The sequence below is a fragment of the Alosa pseudoharengus genome, unplaced genomic scaffold, assembly GCF_046254945.1.
Source record: "Alosa pseudoharengus isolate Yale_2024_CS ecotype anadromous, Long Island Sound unplaced genomic scaffold, YU_APseudo_1.1 YU_APseudo_1.1_scf_6, whole genome shotgun sequence".
In the NCBI taxonomy this organism is placed as follows: Eukaryota; Metazoa; Chordata; class Actinopteri; order Clupeiformes; family Clupeidae; genus Alosa; species Alosa pseudoharengus.
The window spans coordinates 34,690,493-34,711,813 of NW_027468848.1; positions in this window are offsets into that span (position 1 = coordinate 34,690,493).

Below are 21,321 nucleotides of genomic sequence, written 5' to 3' on the forward strand. Positions count from 1 at the left end.
CAAATATTAAACCATCAAGGTAAGCTATGACATTACTTTGCTTATTGTGTCAACCAAGCTTTTAGAAGAACACTTTCAGAATCCGACCATTGAAAATGTTAGTTTTTTGCTTACCATCTAAACACATGTTCGTGGCCTATCAAGGACGTTGTAAATGGTCAACAAATAAACAAATAAACCCATGTCAGACCTATGACTTTCTCCACTAGGCGACGCTGTTTCACTGCGAATGAACAGTGCATTTTCTTGCCATATTCAATATTTTGATAACAACGCCTGTTTACTCAGTTCAAATATACATACTGACAATATTTAAATCTAAATACTTAATGACAATGGAATTGGAAGAGCCACCGACAAACCGCCTATACCAGATTGGACCAACATGTTGGATGCAGGGAATTGTGAAGAACTTGGCCAATAAGCATAGGCTAAATGAGCATCATTAGTGACTAGGCTATTACAGTGATAAATTGACAGACATCTAAACTATAATGACAGGACAAATATAGTGCCATTTGCTAAATCTATGTAGGCTGTTAAGTAGGCTATATGCTGATATATTAACCTCACTACTTCAATTGCAGTTTGCATTACTGGAAATTGACTGGAGACACCAGCATTCTTGAGTTATCATGAGCGGTTTCAGTCTGGTTTTGTCTGTCTCAGATGCATATCAATGAGATCATTTGTGTATACAGTTGTACACTGCCGCAAGTAATGCCCAGGAATGGAAAGGAAAACACAAGTATAATGTAACTTTTTAATGTCTAAATAATTGAATGTAATTGACTGAGATAAAGAAAGATTAGCCTGGATTCAAGTGATATATTACTACACTGCTATATAGTTATCACTGGTGCCCAGCGTGCAATTGTATTTGTGTTGACCCTAAATTAACAGTTTTTGATGCATGATTTTATGAGAATAGAGTGGGAGGAAATGACATGCATATTTCATTGTGCCCTCATGTACGCAATTTGTCTGAAATGTCCATAAATGGTAGACTCATGGGTATTTCTCACACTATACATTTGTAACTGTTACAAAGGGAGGTTGTCCTTTTTAAAACTGTGGTCATATACATTGATACTCTTAGTTTCTCATAGACAACACTGAAATGCATGTGGATATACATGTACATGCACACAAAACAGCAGTTCTCATCAGGCTCTGTTATTGCACACTTTCTGGCTGTGTAGATGATCCAGGGCCTGTGTGGGGAATGTGTTGTGGCTTCCCTGTATTTAGTATTCTTGTTTGTTTGTTTGTTTGTTTGTTTGTTTGTTTTTGCAGGGTGGAATTGCAGACCCTTGCTTATTAGGCACAGTAGACACATAGTACAAGAATGAAATAATATCCAATTACCTGACTGTAGAGCATCTAAACTGACCTTTCAACTAACCTTTTGTCGAAGTCAATGACATCTGGATGTCGTCTGTGGCATTCTGGCATCATCTTCAATAAATGTATTTTAATAGAATATTTTAGCAAAGGTTTGTGGAAAGACAGCCTTTGTTGAGAATCTCTCTTGTTCGGGACATTTTTGTGTGCTGTGGCCTGAATATATATCTTCTAGTGCCAAGAAATCCTGAGGAAGTGAAAGAGTCAAAATCAAATTAAGACTCTACAGCCATCAATTGACCATTTTGCTGTTTTCAGTTCTTTCGGCTGAATCTGCACCGAAAGCACACACACAGTGAGCAAACCGGCAACTGTAACATTTGTTTACCAACATCAGTAATGTATTAGGCTATATGAAATCTCATTAATAAAAGATCTTAAACCAACCAAGAACATAGCCAACTAATAGATAGATAGATAAATAGATAGATAGTCTTTATTGTCATTGACACTTTTTGCAAAGGTACAACGAGATTTGAAAGTGCTGTCAACTCATGAGGTATGCATAAGAACAGTAATAAATAGTTTCAAAAATACACATATATAAAAATATAAAAAGAATATAAACATATATTGCACAGGTTATGAACAGGAATGGTTCTGTACAGATTTCACTGGTAAAAAGAACATTACTCCACGAATTTGCACAGTGGGTTAGGGGCCAAGAACAGACTATTTCAAATTTGAAGAGTTAAGGGCCATGATTGCCTTCTAATAGAAGCTATTTTTTAAACGGTTTGTCCTGATTTTCATTGTTCTGTATCTCCTGCCTGATGGCAAGACTGGCTGACAATGGCTGAAAGGCTGAAAGTGACAGTGACAGTGATTAAACATGTGATGAAGCCATGGCTCCTCTACAAGAAAGGCAAGGTCCCCATGCGAACACAAGGTAGAGCTATAACACCTATGAATGATTATGTCAGTGGGGATTCTGCAGGCCCATTTGCAGCTTTCATATACTGCCATCTCAGTGAATTCATATCTTTGGGTCTGGGATCATGGCCCAGAGGCTTTATGGTAATCGCTCCTTTGCTCATCTTCCTCCTGCTTGGGAAAAGAGTCAAGCCTAGAAAAGCAATATCGGGGCCAAAGCATACAATGCATTGATTTAGCTTTTAAAACAAATACTCTTGGCAAAAGCCATGATGAGCTGATGAAGTGATGTTCATGCGAGAGTCAAATATGTCAGCGTAGCCTGTTGAATAGCCCACGTTGGCTTTTGGCCCTTATCCTTGTGAAAGTGCAGTGTATAGCAAAAACATCAGAATAACCGATCTCATACAAATGAGAAGGGCTTCAAATTAGCCATGGCCTGACAGATCCCTAAAAACCTGACCCTAATGCTATATTGATTAAAATGAAAAAAATGACATGATCGCCCAATGATTAAGTAACACTTACAATATCTGGGGTTAGGCAAAGCTCAAAAAATTCATCATGATCTGACCGGAACATATGCTCTGGAGTGTAGGTTTCTGGTTATTTGAGTTGGATTTTCCCAGAAGACCTCTGTTTGATCGTGATGAATCTACCCTGTCTGAATGGCACTGGCATATGAGCTGAATTATATGTTTGTGTTGGATCTTTACTCACTCCTGCTCGCTCACGTCTCTTTGAAGTTGCACCCCGTTTATTTAGTCTCCAATAAGCTCTTACGTGAGGAATGCTTTCATTTGGCCCATGTCTGTTATCCATGCAAATGTGCACTTTATAGATATAAAAAACAACTTTCCCATAGAACACCATTGCAGTCTGTATGTAGCTGTCAAGTTGCACATCACATGTAAAACAAACGTTTGAAGTCTGAGCATACCTAGAATGTTTAGGATTCTGTAACCTAAAACTTAGAATATAATACCGTTGTATGGTCTTAATTAAAGTTAGTGTGGCCCATTAGTATGCTACAGGTAGTTTATGCCAGTGTTTCTCAAACTTTTTCAGACCAAGGACCACTTAACTAATAAAAAGAAACTCACGGACCACTTAGCTAAAGATTAGACCTACTTCAACAGTACACAATAGGCCTACTCACTGAACCACCACCTTGCTTATTGTCTTTGCACCTTGCTTATTGTGTCAGAGGATTCATATGATTTAAACGGGCATATCTTACATAGGCAGTGTTGCAGAACTGTTTAGATTTACATACAAGTTGGTTTAATATGGCAAACAACTCATCTATATTATATTTTACCACGTCTGCCTGCGGACCACTTGGGATAGCTTGCGGACCACCAGTGGTCCCCGGACCACACTTTGAGAAACACTGGTTTATGCCACTGTATTTAAGGGAGACATTAATCTACAATACAAATGAAGTGGTAACTGCACATAATTTACAAGGTCTTATAAAACCATGTGGGTTAGTACATAAATCCTTCTCCCATGAAAGACACCAAAAGGGATCTTCAGGGACTAACCACATATTAAATGGAAAAAGAGGGCCATTCAAAGCACCTTTCATTTAAAAGACAAGCTGAAGACCTTTGCTCTGTTTCTTTGCAGGGAATGCCTTCTTACGCAAGCAACACAACCCCTTGACCTTTTACCCTTCTCAGACAGTTCTGCAGTGTCCGAGAAGAGTGAGGTTTGTCCTGGAGACAAAACGCTGTCCATCATCTTCACTGACGTGCAGCTGTTTGGCTAAGGGAGCGTGAAACCCGCCCGGCACCACCGAGCGAGCCTCAAACTCGCAGAGGAATCTGCTTCGTCCTTGGTGTGGGGCTTGCTTTGGCTCTGCTCAGCTGCAGCAGTGGGGCCAGCTGCAGGAGCAGCGACAGGGGGAGCAGCAGAGGTGTGCTCAGGCAGAGGGAGACCATTATGGCCTCACTGCTCCGGATGGAGAGGCAGCCGTGGAGGAGAGTGCCTGCCTGTCTGCCTGCCTCACAATTTCCACTTTATCTCTTTATGTGCCCCCCCCCCCACACACACACACATACACACACACACACACACACTCCCAGCCTCGACACTCCACATGTTCAGACACATCACCACATCTGGATCCCATTCGCATCCCTGTGCTATGGAGGTGGATGATCAGCGTGCACTTACTTTGGTCCACTCCTGATGTTGGCTTGCCCTCACGCTCATGGCTCAAGCTTGAATTAAATCCGCCATTCATCAGGCATTTAATGATTTCCACAGACCCAGCCCAAAAGTTGACATTTTTGCCGCTTCTAAATGAGGTTAGACAAAGAGAGAGGCTTGCCATTGAAAACAGCCCCAGAATGGTATGATTCACCTTGCTGTCAAGTTCTGACAATGTGTGGCTCGGCGGTGCAAAAAATGAAGTCTATTCCACACTGTATCAACACTGGTGAGATCTCAGACAACATCAGCAGTTTTGTTGTTCCAAAAGAACACTCTGCACGGCTTCCTACAATTACAGGAGGGATATTGGGTTCTGACAACTCTGAGCAACTTTGCGGTCTCGCCACGAGCCCCAAACATGCACAGCCGGGCTCGGAGCAACACACAAACCAACAGAGCAGAAAATTGAAGGCAGATTTCTTCTGAAGCCTCCTGTCCAGGGCCTGGGTGTTGTAGTGTTTGACTCCGTTTCCATTGAGTAAGCCTCATTAGCACAGAGCTGGCTGGCTTCACACTCCTGAAACCTCCGACAAGCTGAGCCCACAGAGTGGGGAGGCTCACGTGAGAATAGGCCCGACATTGTCCAGATCCATTCCCAGATCTGAAGCTGTCTCTGGGCCATCTAGGAATGCCTGCTGTGTTGCCAGAAAATGTTCTCAACGGAGGTCGTGTTGAAAAGAGGAACGCCAGAGAAAAGATGCCGCACTGTTTTCAAGATGACGGTTAATACTTAGTTTGACTTTGCTCTAAATATGTAATCAGCAGTAAAGTTAACAAATCAGCAAACATAAGGATCTTGAAATAGTACCAGCAAGTATTCTCAGATGTCATTCATCCTGAATTGCTTCTTCCAACCCTAGTTGCATGGTTGACATGAACGTTTGGCAAGGAATGAAAGATTTTTGAACTATTTACATTACATGTCCAATCAGAAAATCCCTAATGAATTGTTACATTGGGACTTTGCATGACTCCATGTTGTTATTGATCTCTGACATCATCATGTGAGGCTTGGAAACAGGAGTAGGATGACAACATGCAGGGGCGTTGCTAGATCATTTGGGCCCTATGACAGACAATCATTTTGTGCCCCCCCCCCCAGCGGCGCCCCTGATGCATGACAATCTTTTTAACTGGTCTTAGCAATTCACTATCTGCTAATTTTGAGCCAAAGGGTGGGAAATTGAGCAGATTAGCATTCGTAAACACATCACCAGCGTACACAGGTCAGAAATCTAGCTAGCTTTTATCAGTGGCAGTTTTATCAGTGCTTTTTTGTTATCTGCCAGGGAAGCCAATTAGCTGCTAGCTCATTAGCTCCATTAGATTAAGCCCTCAGGTGTGCCCAATGCTGAGGATTTTTGAGCTGCATGATAAACCCCTGGGCACAAGTGTATCCTGGAGACAAATAGCCCCTAACATTATCCTCTTACAGAGGTGGCGGCAAAGATCCTTGATTACTAGCTCCGCTTTAACCCTCTCTGGTGGCGGTGAGGTTTGTATGGTGCACTGGCGCTGACGGCTGCATCAGCCGAGTTTATGAGGTGCAAACAGCGCAGTAACAGGTGGCTACCAGCCAGTGGTGCGTTCGCTCAGCAGGCCTTCATAATCAACAGCAACATGAAGGCTTGATTCCACTTTGCGCTCGAGGACATTCACAGTGGGAATACGCTAGACGTGACCTGATTGGAACATTTTTCATCTTGGCATTTAATGAAGCATTAGTCATTCATTAAGCTGATTTCAATGAAAAGGAGCAAAGTTTCTAATGATGATGAAGATGATCATGATCATGAGGTGATGAAGACTAGTGGCAATACTAAAAAGTAATCATAAACTTGTCTAAAAGCCTCTTCGTTACTGATCCTCTTTGTTGATTTTGTTTTGAGCACTAAAAGGCAGAATGCCCATTAATGCACTGTGAACATCTACCTGCATGCATTTTAAAAGCTAATTTCCTTGTCTACCTTTTAATGAGGACTAATGAATGTGATGACAGAAAAACAGACATGCAGGAGAGGTTTCTACACAAGGGTCAGATATAGAAACAACAGAGGCACAATTAAAGGCTCCACTTAGTAACAAGCAGTAAGTAGAATTTAATTTTTCTTATTAGCTTTGAGCCTTTATGTTTGCTGTGATAAATAATAGATTATATCTTTTTCCAATGCCACCCACCAACCCCAACAAACACACACACACAGACACACACACACACACAAACACACAAACTTCATTTGTTGGATTAGACTTTTGTTGTCTTTTGTGTCTTATCGGTCTATCCAGAGGCCACCAGTGAGCTCACATCAGGTTCGGAAGCTGGAGAGAAGAAGAGTAAAGTAAACATCCCAAGGAATGTGCCTGCCTCTTTCCTAAAACAGAGAGGTGGGGCACACGCACCAACTGCATGTAATCCTATGTGTTTGTGTGATGGTGGTTTAGGCTATGTGAATGTGTGTGTGTGTGTGTGTGTGTGTGTGTGTGTGTGTGTGTGTGTGTGTGTGTGTGTGTGTCAACAGTTTAGGCTACAGTATGTGTGGTTCTTCAAACAGAATGAGACTCCAGGCGACACGAACTGTGAATCTCCTCTCCCCAAACAGCTTTCAGAACCACGAGCTGAGGCCCTCACTGAGACACCTTCTCTTCTCAAAACACTGATAACCTTCCCTCATTCTGCTGGATTGAGTGCAGACCGCGGGCCGTATTTGGGCATGATCACATCCGCGCACTGCGCTGGCGCTCGCATGGTCATACGCGCCTCTGCTGAGGCTCTTGTTTGTGTCCGTGTGGGGCTGCGGCTTCATCCGAGCATGCTCAGTGGAGACATGGTGCAATCACCAACCCGCCACCTGCTTCTCGCTCACTAGCAGATTATTATCAACCCCTGGCCTGGATAACAAAGCCCCTTTTTTTTATAGCCCTTCGTTAAGTCACAATTACAATCACTGATAACAGAGCAGTGGGGGAGAGGCTTTCTGCTCTGGACCAGCATCAAGGGATTCGAGATCTTACCTTCAATGGAGGAAGAGGGTGAGAGAGAAAGAGAGGGCGAGAGAGCAGGGGAGAGAGAGAGAGAGAGAGTGCAATGTCCATAAATAGCATCAAGCTTGCAGGTTAACAAACAACACTGAAAGGGGGTAAGTGGGCGAGAGGCAGATGACTGACGATAAGACTGGGTTCACCTGATGTTGTTGCTGTGGCCCCTCCGAGGTGGGGAATGGGGGGAAGGAGGGAGGGAGGGAGAGAGGGAGGGAGAGAGAGATGACAGATGAGGTGCTCCTCTGACTGGCATGTGGTGTGGGGGTGAGAGGACTGGTTCTCACCCTCAGTATCACGCTGGTCCATCTGCTGCCACCACACGCATGGCACCGAAGGAAATAATTTAAGCTTCAGTCGTCGATAAGGGACCCCGGAAGATCAACAGCACTTCAGTGTGGGACTGCGTTTCATTTCACAGCTATGAAGGGCCGCTCATGAAAAAGTATTTTTAGAGGGCCAAGCAAAACCCCAGTTTTAACACAAAACAGCAAACAAACTTGCTCTAGTGGGAAGGCAAAACTTTTTATTAACCATGCCAAGTCGCCGGCGTTTCGGTTTACACACGGCTGGAGACTTTTAATGCGTTTCTCTCATCTCCGTCTGCTGCTCACAAAGCTCATACAGATTACAGCATACAGAGCACGCACTCCATGTTCCATGTCTTTCATGTCCACCAGAACCTCCCTTCCTCCCTGGGGTCCTTTGCTCTAATTCCCAAACACAAGAAATGATTTCTCCCTAGTTCTTACTGAGAATCTTTTTTTTTTTGACATGCCCATCTAATTTGATTAACGCAAATATGTCCAAGATTGACTGTAGCTTCTGCCGTACTCATTGGTCCTCAAATTAGAGGGGGGATTTCCAAAACGGAACACTCATAGTAAACAGCAACAGTAAGTGGGACATGGCCGCCTGTGTCATGTGCTTGCAGCTCTTTTATGTGAGTCTTGTTTATGAAGACCACCGGCGGAAAAGGGCTTGGGGCAAAACAGATACGACGCAGGCCTGGATGTACAAGGGGGAAGTGACAGCGGCCGAGCAGCCTCTAGTGCAACCTTCCATCCACGGTCCCTCATGGGGTTTTTGCCCGCAGGTTCAAAAGTGTGCCTGTGTGACCTTTTACATGAATGGTGGACAGAGGCCAGGGACATACGTCAAAGAAACATAGGAGGGAGTGGGGGATCAAAGGAGGACTCTGCACAAAGTAAAGTGCAAAGTGCAGTCAGTGCTTGCAATACACACTAAAAACAAAAACATCCAATATTATGATTATGGCAGTTATGAGGCAACATAGTTTTTAAAGGTGTGTAATCTCAAGGTTACGTTTAAAAAGGTTCAAGGTCAAACCTGACACTGACCAGGAGCTGGTTGCTTTTGTACAGGTCCTTTTGTGGTTTGATAAATGTGCACTGACTTTAAAGTCAGTGGCATTCTGTGTCTTAATAAACAAATATGGCTGCCCCCATGGCAGCAGTGGACAGCTAAGACAGCATTATTAGTTATTTATTATTAGTGAGGGTCATGGGAAGCCAGTTATTTTTCGAAAGGCAGGTCCAAATCTTCCCAAATCCCAGATTAACCACTGGCTCAGTCTCATGATCCCTCCTGTGCTCAACAAGATCTCTGTGGAACGTTGCATGGTACAGATGTACAAAAGAGATGTGTGTGTGTGTGTGTGTGTGTGTGTGTGTGCACCTGTGAGGTCATATGTACTGTATGTATGCATGTATGTGTGGGTTATGTGGGTGTGCATGTACTGTATGTGTGCAGGTCACATATGTTATGTGTTAAAATGTGTATTACAGGCACACTACGCATCTGGCGTGACACTCACGTTTTCAGCATCAATCTCATGCTCTCATGCAAGAAATGTCACCCCAAATTCATTCTTCTTTTTTTTCAATCCGTTTATTTTCTGTTGATGACTAGACTAGACCACAGCATATTGTTTCTAAATAACAGGAGATGAATTTAAGGCATAGATAGGCTCATTAGACCAACAGTAGGTACAGGTCTAATATCTGCCTACAACATTCTCAGTGCCGTTTTCTCTTTGGTTCACTGACTATTTTAATCCGGCCTGTGACACCTTCGCGGAACATGCTGCTGTAGTTGAACTACTCGCGAAGTAGCCTCCTCATCACACAGATAGGTCATCACGTGAAAGAGATTTTTCTTATCTTTTGAACAGTGCTAGCCCGAGAGAGGTCATCGCCAGATACTTTTTGTATAGAAAACTTGTGCAATGTGCAAACAATATAGTAAAATGTGCACACAATTTAGTAAAATGTGCGCATGATTTACTAAAATGAGAGCACAATTTTACTGTTCATTTTACTGTTCATTTTAGTAAAATGTGTGCATGATTTACTTAAATTGAGAGCACAATTTTACTGTTCATTTTAGTAAAATGTTTGCATGATTTACTAAATTGAGAGCACTATTTAGTAAAAATGAGACCACAATTTAGTAAAATAAGTGCACAATTTACTAGTAAAATGAGTGCACAATTTACTAAAATGAGTGCACATTCTCTCGATACACAAAAATATCTTGCAATGACACCTCCTGGGCTTAGTTCGTAGTTAGCCTCTATTTGCTGTGATATAGGTTCGCGAGAGAATTAACTAATTTTCACGAAATAATCATATTGCGCTGCATACAGCTCTGCGCTCATCTCTATTCATGTAGGTCTAGATTGAATTAGACTTGTAGTCAAGACCGCCTAAACCGAGACCAAGACACTACCAAGACCAGAGGGTATCAAGACCGAGACCAAGACGAGACCAAGGCCAAGACAGACTGAGTCAAGACCAAGACAAAGTCGAGACGAGATCGAGACCAAGACCGAGACCAAAAAAAAAAAAAAAACAGCTAGCGAGCATGTCCCTCCACTCGGCGGCCATATTGCAACGCTTTTTGGGTACTCATCAGGCATCCTATTCAGCAGAAATGCGCGTGCGCAAGGCTTCACCACACCAACCGTGCTCCAGTGTCGAGTTCACAACACATGATTGGCACAATGTCTGCACAACACAGCACATAATTGGCTCAAAGTAGTCAACTCACACCACATGATTCGCTCAATGTATACACATGTCGACATTTTGCCGAGGAAGGGGTGGGATATGACAACGGCCATATTGGCGTTGCAAACTAGCCCCATGCATTTCTATGGAGCATTTTTTGAGTGCTGTGTCTCCACATTAGAAAGTCTCTGGTGTTACACCATAACTTGCATCAATTGAATAAGAGCAGCATACTGGGGCAGGGTTCTCAAGTTTTGAGCTCAGCTTGGAGTGAGATTGGGGGGGGGGGGTGCATTCACTCACTAATTATAAAAAAAAATTGGAAAGAAGCATTAACCCTTTGAGACCTTGAATTTGTCATTGTAATCTATACATCCTATATCTTGTTTTTGTCTGGGAAAGTATAATGCATAGCCTATGTCTCTTATGTCAGCCTTATCAAGGGAAACCATTTGTTTTTTTATGTCACCAGGAAGCATGTCAGTAGAAATAACTTTTCATATTTAGGTGGGATAGATTGGAATCTTGAAATATAATAATCGTGACGCTGGGATATTCTATGGCTCACCAATTTACGAGATGTAGGCCTATATGTACTGAGTGAGACAAATATTTTATTTATTAGGCTAATTGCTTTATTCACTTGAGTAGCCTATATTGTCACTGAATCATTAGACTAAGCATGTGCATGCCGAAACCGAGGACAGCAAGTTCATTATACATTATGGTGGTTGGCAGGTCATTGTCTGCAGAAGTCCTGTATGTTTAGAAATAAATGTAGGCCTATGTGTAGCATACTCGCTCAAATTGATAACACATGTTAATAATAAGCTAATTTTCATTCATTGTTGACATGGTCCATGGAGGATCAGATGGGTGTACCGGGACCTAATGAACACGGCGCTAAAAAGCACAAACGAGAACGAAAGTTGCAGCCGTGACGACAGGGAAAGTGCAGGCAGCCACGAGAGTGATTGGTCGTGTAAAATGAACGTTGCTGATGTCTGGCTTACACAAAGCTATAACGACACAATCATTAGGTTTTCTTAATGACCGACAGTTTAGTTTAGTTTATAGATAAGAAATAATTTTGCCATAAAGTAGGCTAGGCCAAATGTTCGTGAAAAGGCTTGATGTACACACCCTGTAAAGTACCATAAGTAGGCTGGTTTACCAAATGACAGACAGTTGAATTTCTGAATAAAAAGAATGTTGGTGCAGTTTTGAAATCTTAAACGTGTAACCCCACACAAGCATAACGTGGTTGTAGGGAGGGGATGTGCTATTTGGAATTTTACCCGGATACAACGAATAGCCTACTATTTTTTGATTGGATGTCGGTGGCTATTTATTTTTTGGATTTTGCTGGTGAGTGGTGCGCTAGTTCTGAACCCTGCGAGAAATCCTCTCGTATCCCTGCGCCTCCTCTAATAATTATGCAGATGCCTTGACATCCCTAGTAATATTTCTGCGTGAGAAATGCAAGGTGTGGTGTGTGAGCGTGTGAACTTGTTGAATTGCGTGAGAACCCTGCTGGGGTAAGAGGTTCAGTCCCAGTTTAAATTAAATTTAAGAAGGTATTATTTCAACTACAGACAGAACAATGCAGAGACAGAGCATGTCATGAATGTGTGTGACTGTGAGCTCACTCACTGTAAATGTTTTCGTAGACTGGGTGAGATAAACTATGTAGGCTATAGCAATTGCATGACAATGATGATAGAAAGAGACTGCAAAACTTGCATTTTGCAGAATGCTTCTTTCTTGCCCCTGGACTGCAAATTTCTTTATGTTCCGTGAATGCAAATTTAATGATGGCGGAATTCGCTGACATTATTGTAACGTTTTGATAGCGAACCACACAGTTGTCCAATCAAAAGGTTTATTCACTGGGAACGAGAGCCGGGACACAGATAGACCAAGACTAAGACACAGAACACAATGCAAACAGGGCAGGTCAAGCACGCACACACACTACACATACAGGGGAGGACGCAGCCTCCCACACAAAAAGGATCACACACGAGGGAGAACTAAAAGGGAAACATGTCACAATAAAGACGCTAACATTACACTTATAACTTAGGAGAATAACGACATAAACCCCCCAAATGTTCACCCTCGTGTCCCAGCATGCCTTTCGCTGGAGAACGCTAACACAGTCTTTATGCGCCGACGTTACATTATTATTACTAGGTCTGACTGAGACTGACAGCTACGACGTAAACCTAACGTTTCGCGCTGGCTTGCGTCTTTAGATTGGACGAGCGCCAGTTTCTTAATCACAACAAAATACATGTATGTCATTGATTGGTTGCATTTGAAAGGTTGCATTTGAAGGGCGTGAAAGGCGAAATAATTTAATGTTGCATTATCGAATGTTATGTTTTGTATCATGGACATATTTGTTGCAAATCTCCCGACCACTATGTCGACCCGAGACCGCAAGACCAAGACAATGAGACCAAGACAAGACCGAGGGATCCGAGACCAAGACAAGACCAAGACCAAAGACGGTCGAGACTGTGACAAGACCGAGACCACGTAAAAGTGGTCTCGAGACCAAGGCCGGTCTCGAGACATCCAACTCTAGATTGAATATCTCACAAACTCTTCAACACATGACAAACCATATATCAAAATAAACAGCAGATCTTACCGAACACAAATTTGTAATGCATTCCCCTGTACAATATTTCATTCCAGAGTAATCCGGTTTTGAAATTGTAGCATATTTCTATATGGTCTCCAACTTTGGGCTTTACGTTTCTTAGCTGTTCTTAAATCACCTATATATCTGTAAATATATTTTAGCACTTTGAGTCCCTTTTCTGGTTTGTTTTGGATGAACTAGAGTCGTGGACACCGACATTTTGAAGATTGGTCCTGTCTCGACTTTTCTGACTCGTTTTGAATCGCCTTTGACTAGTCAGAGTGGCTGCCTACAGGCATGCTCAAACATGTCCTAAAACAACCCTTAATGTTTGTTTTCAAAACTGTGCAACACACCGAGTGGTTAGTGGTGTTCGTTGATGTTCCAAAACAAGTAGCATAGCGAAATACAGTTTCTGTCGTGTTTTTTTGGCATTTTGTAAAATCCCATTGATTTCTGTTGGAAGACTCATTGCACAGTTGATATTACTGCGCCACCATCTATGCTTCAGGCTCAAATATTGAGCGGAAGTTTATACGCGGTTGTAAGGTGTCTAAAAAAATTGTTCCACAATAGCAAATAAGACGGCTGGAAATCATACATTGCGCCGATATATTTGATTTTAATAATCAACACCACTAACCACTCGGTGAGTTGCACAGTTTTGAAAACGAATGTTAAGGGTTGTTTTAGGACATGTTTGAGCATGCCTGTAGGCAGCCACTCTGACTAGTCAAAGGCGATTTGCCAATTGTTCAACATTGGTGGTAGGTTGAGAGGCCAATTGTTCAACATTGGTGGTAGGTTGAGAAAAAAAGTCAGCACATTTTAATCATATCGCAAATCAAATACCAATAACCTTAATCATTTTGGTCATGATATCAACATTTCATACCGTAACTCTAGTGGCTGGTAAAAAAAGTTGAGTAGCTGGTAGATTTTGGAATCCACCCACCAAGAAAAAGTATTTAATTTCCATCCGTTATACATACAGTATAAATAAATGACACTGACTCGCCATATCCTGACTCAGGAAAAAAAACATTGTCTTGCTTTACCTCAAAACTCAGCAATGAAATCATAGGCCAGTTTGCAGGTAGCCTAACGTCTTTTTCAATTCATAGAAGGGAGAGCCCTTTCTCTCCTGTGACATTGAGGTGCGCAAATAGTTTTTAATAGCCTAGCCTGTTCAACTTCGAAAAGCTTCGTTCACCCGATGCCAGTCACTGATCGAAATTTCGGGAAGCTTCGTTCAATCTTTTTAAGTTTTAAGTGCAGTAGGCCCCTATCTGCCCCCTTTGGAATTATATCTCGAGCCTATTATAAGGTCCAGTGCGTTATGTCCTGGGATTCGGACGTGCTCAAAAAGAAAAGAAAAAACACTTTTTTATAGATGGTTATCAGAAGCAATATGAGTCTGAACTCCGTGTCATTCAGACTTAACCCTCTTGTTGATATTTTTTTCGTTGTCGTTTGAAGGTTGGCAAACAGGCATGTTCCCGTGCCCCCGCTGAAAGTCTCATGCGCTTATCGCTACTTATCACACTATCAAATCTATAAGTAACCGTGACAAATAGGGTATAAGATATATAAACTCACGCTATTGTATTATCATATATGTTTGGTAATGGCTCACTGCGTCATGGAAGCAGTTAAGTCAAGTCGCATCAAAAATAGTAGTGGCAGAACTCCCAAGTGACACCTTGTGGTTGTTTGTGTCAACTGCAGTTTGTGCCATTTCTGCTGAGAAAATGGGGTGCGTGATTCATGAAGGAACCCGTCCAAACTTAACTGGGACCCACTGTACATACCTACACTCATACACACAGAGACACACACACACACAACCCCACCTGTCTCTGGGTAACAAACATTACAATACAAAATAGATAAATAAATAAATAAATAAAGGGGGTAAGACAAAACAGACCACCATAAAAGAAACATAAGATAACTTGCAATTAAATTACCCTTAAAAGAAATATATATATATATAAATAAATAAATAAAAGAAATAGAAACAAAACTGGGGTGTTATGACACAAAAAACTCAGATATCTGACACCTCAGGAACGATGTCCAAAGATTCTATGATGGACAGTAAGGGGTTCCAAATTCGATCAAAGCTCTTCAGAGAGCCCCTGAGGGAAAACCTCAGCCTTTCCAACTTTAGGTTATATAAAACTTCCTTGATCCAGCGATCATGGGATGGGGAATATGTTTGAATTTAACTACTGTGCTAGCTGAGGTCCTTCACTAAGTGGGTTAGAAACAGCCAATTTCAAACTTCATAACTGTAATAGAAACTTCAAGGTGCTTGGGTTCAAGCTCTGCAGAGTGAAATTAAACGCTTTGAGAAAACTTCAACTGTTCTGGCGCTGAATAAATACAATTGAATTGAATTGGTAAAAGCTGGTGGGGTTGTATTTCATGGATGAGTTTTCCATGTCTTCTGTCTTCCAGTATTGGTCTAGGAGTAAAGCCAGTCTTGGAATGCAAAAAACAAAAACAAATCACCTGCCACCTTTGTATACTAAAACCAAACTTGAGGGGCGGCCGGTTATGGCTGTCTACCCAGAGAGCTACCAAATATCCACTGGAAAGACCCCACACTGGAAAGCTGCCACTCTTCCAGGAAGCCATGTAAGAGGAGGCCCCACCGACCCTTCCCCTGTGTGTGAGAATGTGTGTGGGTGTGTGGGTGTGCATGTGTGTGTGTGTGAATGTGTGTGTGTGTGTGTGTGAGTGTGTGAATGTGTGTGTGTGTGTTTCTGTGTGTGTGTGTGTGTGAGAGAGAGAGATATGGTGTGTGTGTGTGTGAGAGAGAGAGATATGGTGTGCAGGGTTTCCCGCAGGAAATGTGTTAGACAAGGTGGTAGGTCGTAGGTCGTAGGTGGGGGGGATGGGGGTCTGGTATTGGTTGCCATCCGAGTAGGGGGGTTCTTGTATCGGTTGCCGTCGGTGGGGGGGTGTGGGTGTTGGCGTCTTGTTTGTGCGATACACTACAGACTCTGTATATTTAACAATTATTTATTAAACACTACATTATAAATAAATAACCAGCTTCTCAAAATAACAGTTAACAAAGAACAAAGTAACAACATCAAACAAACTATACAACAGTATACAAATATTAAAAAATATTTGTGTAATTTGTGCAATTTTAACAAAGACTATTACAAACTATAGAACAAGTGCAAAAGAAAGTGCAAATCAACAAAATGTGCAAATGTGATCAGTCACTACTTATGGCTCCTTGGCTTTAAAAATATCATTTCAAGAGCCCTTTGGTAATTGCACTGTTTTACTATTGGACCATTAATGCTTATTTTCATGCAGGCTGTCAGACTGTTGACCTGCAGCCTGTTCCGCAAGTCTGTCCTGATCTATACACTGAGAGTGAATGAAGTTTAGATCATTTTATAGTTTTGTGTAATATGGATGGAATTTGAGCGCGGAGCGCTTTTTAATTTAGAGGCCGGAGTGGCCGCTCTGTTACGCTCCCATACCGCTCACACAACGAGTCTGAGGCATACCCAATAATAAAACGAAGACCGTTAAATTTCAAAGATATTGGCCATATAGCCTAAGTTCGTTGATGGGGATGGAGTTAGCTAAATAATTTAGAAAGCATACGCGTAGGCACGGATGGGCCTGGACGGGCCTAGGCTCGTCTATTGTCAGTCTTGCGCGTCCGATTAGACGCGTAAGTCAACACTGGGCTGAGAGCAGGTGGCTGTTTACTCGGCCGCTTCTCTGGTCAAATTCGCGTCAGGTCAATTTAGCTCCCCGGTCCCAAAGAACTAAGAGCAACGGCAATATATTTCACTCAGAACATTTATTTTAAAAGACTGCAACACTGATAGTGCAACAATAAACAAGCTTGGCAACGTTAACTAAAGCGATCTGTCGGGATTAATTGCCAAAAGAACGAAAATGACAAATCACGGAGTTGGCTAAATATTTTTTTATTTTTTTAAAGTATATTTTTGGGGCTTTTTGCCTTTATTTGTATAGAACAGTGAAGAGTGAGACAGGAAGTAAGTGGGAGAGAGATATGGGGTGGGACTGGGATATGACCGCAGGTCGGATTCAAACCTGGGTCCCCGTGGGCACTTGGACCCGTATGAGCGCTGTAGCCTGCTGCGCCACAGCGCCCCCTTGGCTAAATATTTTAAACTTGCGCCAAACGGATGAACCCAGCATCGGTGCATCGCATAAATTAAAACACAAATTGAAGCAACAACTTGATCATTGGACCCTACCACTAAACCTTTCCATAGGCCTGCAACGTTTATGACATAAAAAGTGGAATATAAACGCATTTCATCACACCTGACAATTAAACGGAGCTGTGGCTGTTCGCGATTTGACTGATTCTTGAGAACGAGGAGCGAGATATTTGCACCGCTCAGCTCCGCTCACTAGCTCTGATTCGGAGGCATATCACATAGGCTATGTAAAGATTATAAAATCTGATTATTTTTCGATACATGACACGTTTCTTCTTATTTTTTAATGCGTTCTGCTGAGAAGGGAGATTGGCGTTGGTCACAGTTTGGAATGAAAGGGAGAAAACAGGACAAAATAACACGTTTTTTTTTTTTTTTTTTGACGACGTAGTTAAGGCGGCAGGCTTGTTTTGCCAAGGCGGCCGCCTTGACTGCAAAGTGCTGCGGGAAACCCTGGTGTGTGTGTGTGTGTGTGTGTGTGTATTTGAGAGAGAATTTGAGAGTGTGTGGAGTGGTGGGACCACATGCCCCCCTCTGCCTTTACTCAGGCGTGTACCACAGCACCACTCCAGGGGACCATACAACATGGGCAGCCGCAGCACATAACAGTGTGACACTCCATGCCCCCTCTCTCCTCGGGGCAGGGACAGGGATATGCCCAGGGCCTAGGCCAGGAAATGTTAAAAGCTTTAGCTGTTGGTTAGACAATATCCGGCCAACTGTCTGGGCCACCTTCAAATGCTGTGTGGGCATGTGTGTGCTGTGTGCAATGCACATGCACTCTGTGTGGAAGTCTTCTTTACTACTGTATTTTCTGTGTGTGTGTGTGCGTGTGTGTGTGTGTGTGTGTGTGTGTCTGCGTGTATGTGTGTGTGTGCGCGTGTGTGTGTATGTGTGTGTGCGTGTGTGTTTGTGTGTTTGTGTTTGTGCGTGCGTGTGTGTGTGTGTGTGTGTGTGTGTGTGGCCTCTTTCACACAGTAATCGTTTTTACATTTCACTAATATGGCACACTGTAGGGGTTCCCCAACAAATCCAAGCAAACTCTCTATTTCAGAAGATGAATGTTGTTGTGTGCGCCGTGCGCCTGCATGCGTGTGCTTGCGTGTGCTTGCGTGCACGCTATGCGTCAGCTAAAATGAGACGGCCACATGGCTCCAGGCACCTGAGCACGGGAGTGCGTGCAGGAAACGCATACCTGGCAGTGGCTCTCCTCGATGACAAACGAGAGGCGAGCGAGGAGCTGCTCTGGTGAGACCATCCCCGCCCGCAAACCCAATAAGCCATTAGGAGTGGTGTCAAAAGCATTAACATGGCCGCCGCTACCGGCGCGGGTGAGCTATAGCGAGCGGAATAACACAAAAGGGGCAGCGGCGGCCAAGACATTGGGCCGTAGCTGAAATAACAAGCCTGTCGTGGACGGACGCCGCTCGACTCCCTCCGACTTCACATCGGAGACCCATCTCTCACTCCCCACTTCATTAGTCAAAAATATAAGTCCCGGGAACTTTCCACTGCACGGTGCCTTCCCTGCTCCAGTGTTTTTGCATCGCCGAGAGAGTATTTATCAGTTTCATTCAAGGCCGTGACAGGGATGAATAAGCCCTCATATTTTCCAATCTTTAGGGCTGGCGTGCTGGAATATACCAAGTGTGCTTTGCTTAAGTAGATGATTCCATTACTCAGAGGACTCCGAGTAGATTATATCTATGTTTTTTTTTTTGTTCTCAAATAACTAAACATGCTGGGAATACAATAAACAGGTAACACTGGTGAAAAAAAGGTCAGAGCTTGAAAGAGATAGCAGATCAGTAGTGGGGGAGATAAGGCGCCCCTCAGTCCCTCTCTTTCCATATCAGTTCAGCATCATTTAAAAACTCTGGGTTGGTTTCCTTGGTACAGAGCAAGTCCAGGCCTGTACTCACTCTTTTCCAAAGGACAACTCATTGAACATGCTCGTCAGTCGAGCCCTGGCAGCGGTCTCTCTCTAGAACACCGGCTCTCGGGAGTTTTCAGCAATTCGGTCGTGCCAGACCTTTCTGTCCAGTGGTCTCCCATCCTCCACAGAACTCTTCCAAGGTTCTGGGAACACTTTGGAAGCTTGGAAAAGCTTATGGTCCATGTGGTTCTCTCTTGTGGGCATATGGGAACCATTGAGATTGGTGGTATGTCTCGTTATCGCCTCTGAGTTGGGCCTCTAAAAAGATAAGCTCCGACATAACAGATGTTTGAAAACACAGTCCAGACAGACCCATCTGCCTCAAATCTATCACACCACCCCCATAGTCTATACATAAACTATGCAATGAAAGGTATGGAAAGTAGCCACATTCCATACAATATAGTATAATGCACATAAAGACAAATTATATGTAAAAAGATACATACGTTGTACATTTTAGTGTTGGATGGACAGCTGGTCGTCATACAATCCCCTTTGGGTTTTGAATAGCCTCCCTGTCTTGATTCATAATCACAGATTTAGTCACGGAAGCTATTTTGGGGGCTTGGAACAATGCAGCGTGTCTCTACGGTCCAGGTCTGTGCAATTTGTTCAACTAGATCCGGCAGTGTGTGCCCCTGCAATCTGGGAATGATTAAATGTGGTGGAGCCGCACAAACAACAGCAAACAAACAAATGCATGAGTAAACACTTTACACACCGACAGTGTACACCGTGGTTGCGGTCGTGGTCATGGATGTGATTGTCATGCCTCTTTAATAAACACGGGATGCTTGCCCATTGGACACGAATAGCCGGCAGGATGTTGCGTCAGTCGGCGATGAATAAAGCAAAGCGTCTCCCGTCACTTCAAGTCTTAAAAAGAACCTCCTGAAGCCTTTGTACACTTGGGCATCTTCCACATGAAATATCCTTTGGAAAGCCTCAGGCATGTTTTGGCACAACGGGCAACTCTTAAGACTATGGGCGCCATTGTGCTTGGGAAACCCAACGCTGCTGAGGTCCGGCCAGTGCTATGTGTGGTCTCTGACACATGCCCACACTGAGAGAGTTTGGAACAGAACAACGTGTAATGTCCAGCTCGCGAGATCCGTCCACTTCTATCTAGTGTGTGATCGAGGCAAGCTGCCACTGCAGTGTACTTCCAAGCCGCACTGGTCATTATGAGACCTTGATTCTTAAGTGAAAATACCACTGAATTACAGTATAAGATGGAGTTGTTATTTAATCTTTCTTGGGTATAAATACATCTTTAATAAATACCTTGTGACTATGAGGACACTGCCTAAAATACTCAACCTTCCGCAGGTGAGTGGAGTTGTACAGCTGTGCCTGCCTTTCGAGGAGCTCACTGATGCATTATGTCTATGTTTATGTTAAAGTTTATGAAACTTTGCAGACGCTTTTGTCTGAAGCCACTTACAATGAGTGAGTTCACTGACACTGATGAGTCCTATATAGAGGTGTCTGATATGGCTGTGCTGCCTTCATACTGTATACCGTGGCCCAACTGTCTGTGCCTAATCCTCTTGGATCACAGACAGCAACAGACATCTGCTGAACAGACACCACACACAACCCACCATCCACTGTCCCCAGACTGCCTTGTCGTTGCCGGGGCGCACAACTTAATGCCATCTGTCATGCCACACTGGCAGGTGGGTTCCATGTGGTGACATCATCTGTCAACAGGTAGTCCATGCAAACTCTTTCAAGGCAAACACATACGCATACATGGCAAACCAGTATGCATACACACACACACACACACACACACACACACACACACACACACACACACACACAGACACTCACTCACAGACACTCACTCACAGACCTCCACATGTGCATACAATCAGTTTACACACAGACTACGGACAACTACAGAGCAAAAGAGAGCGTGTGAATCTT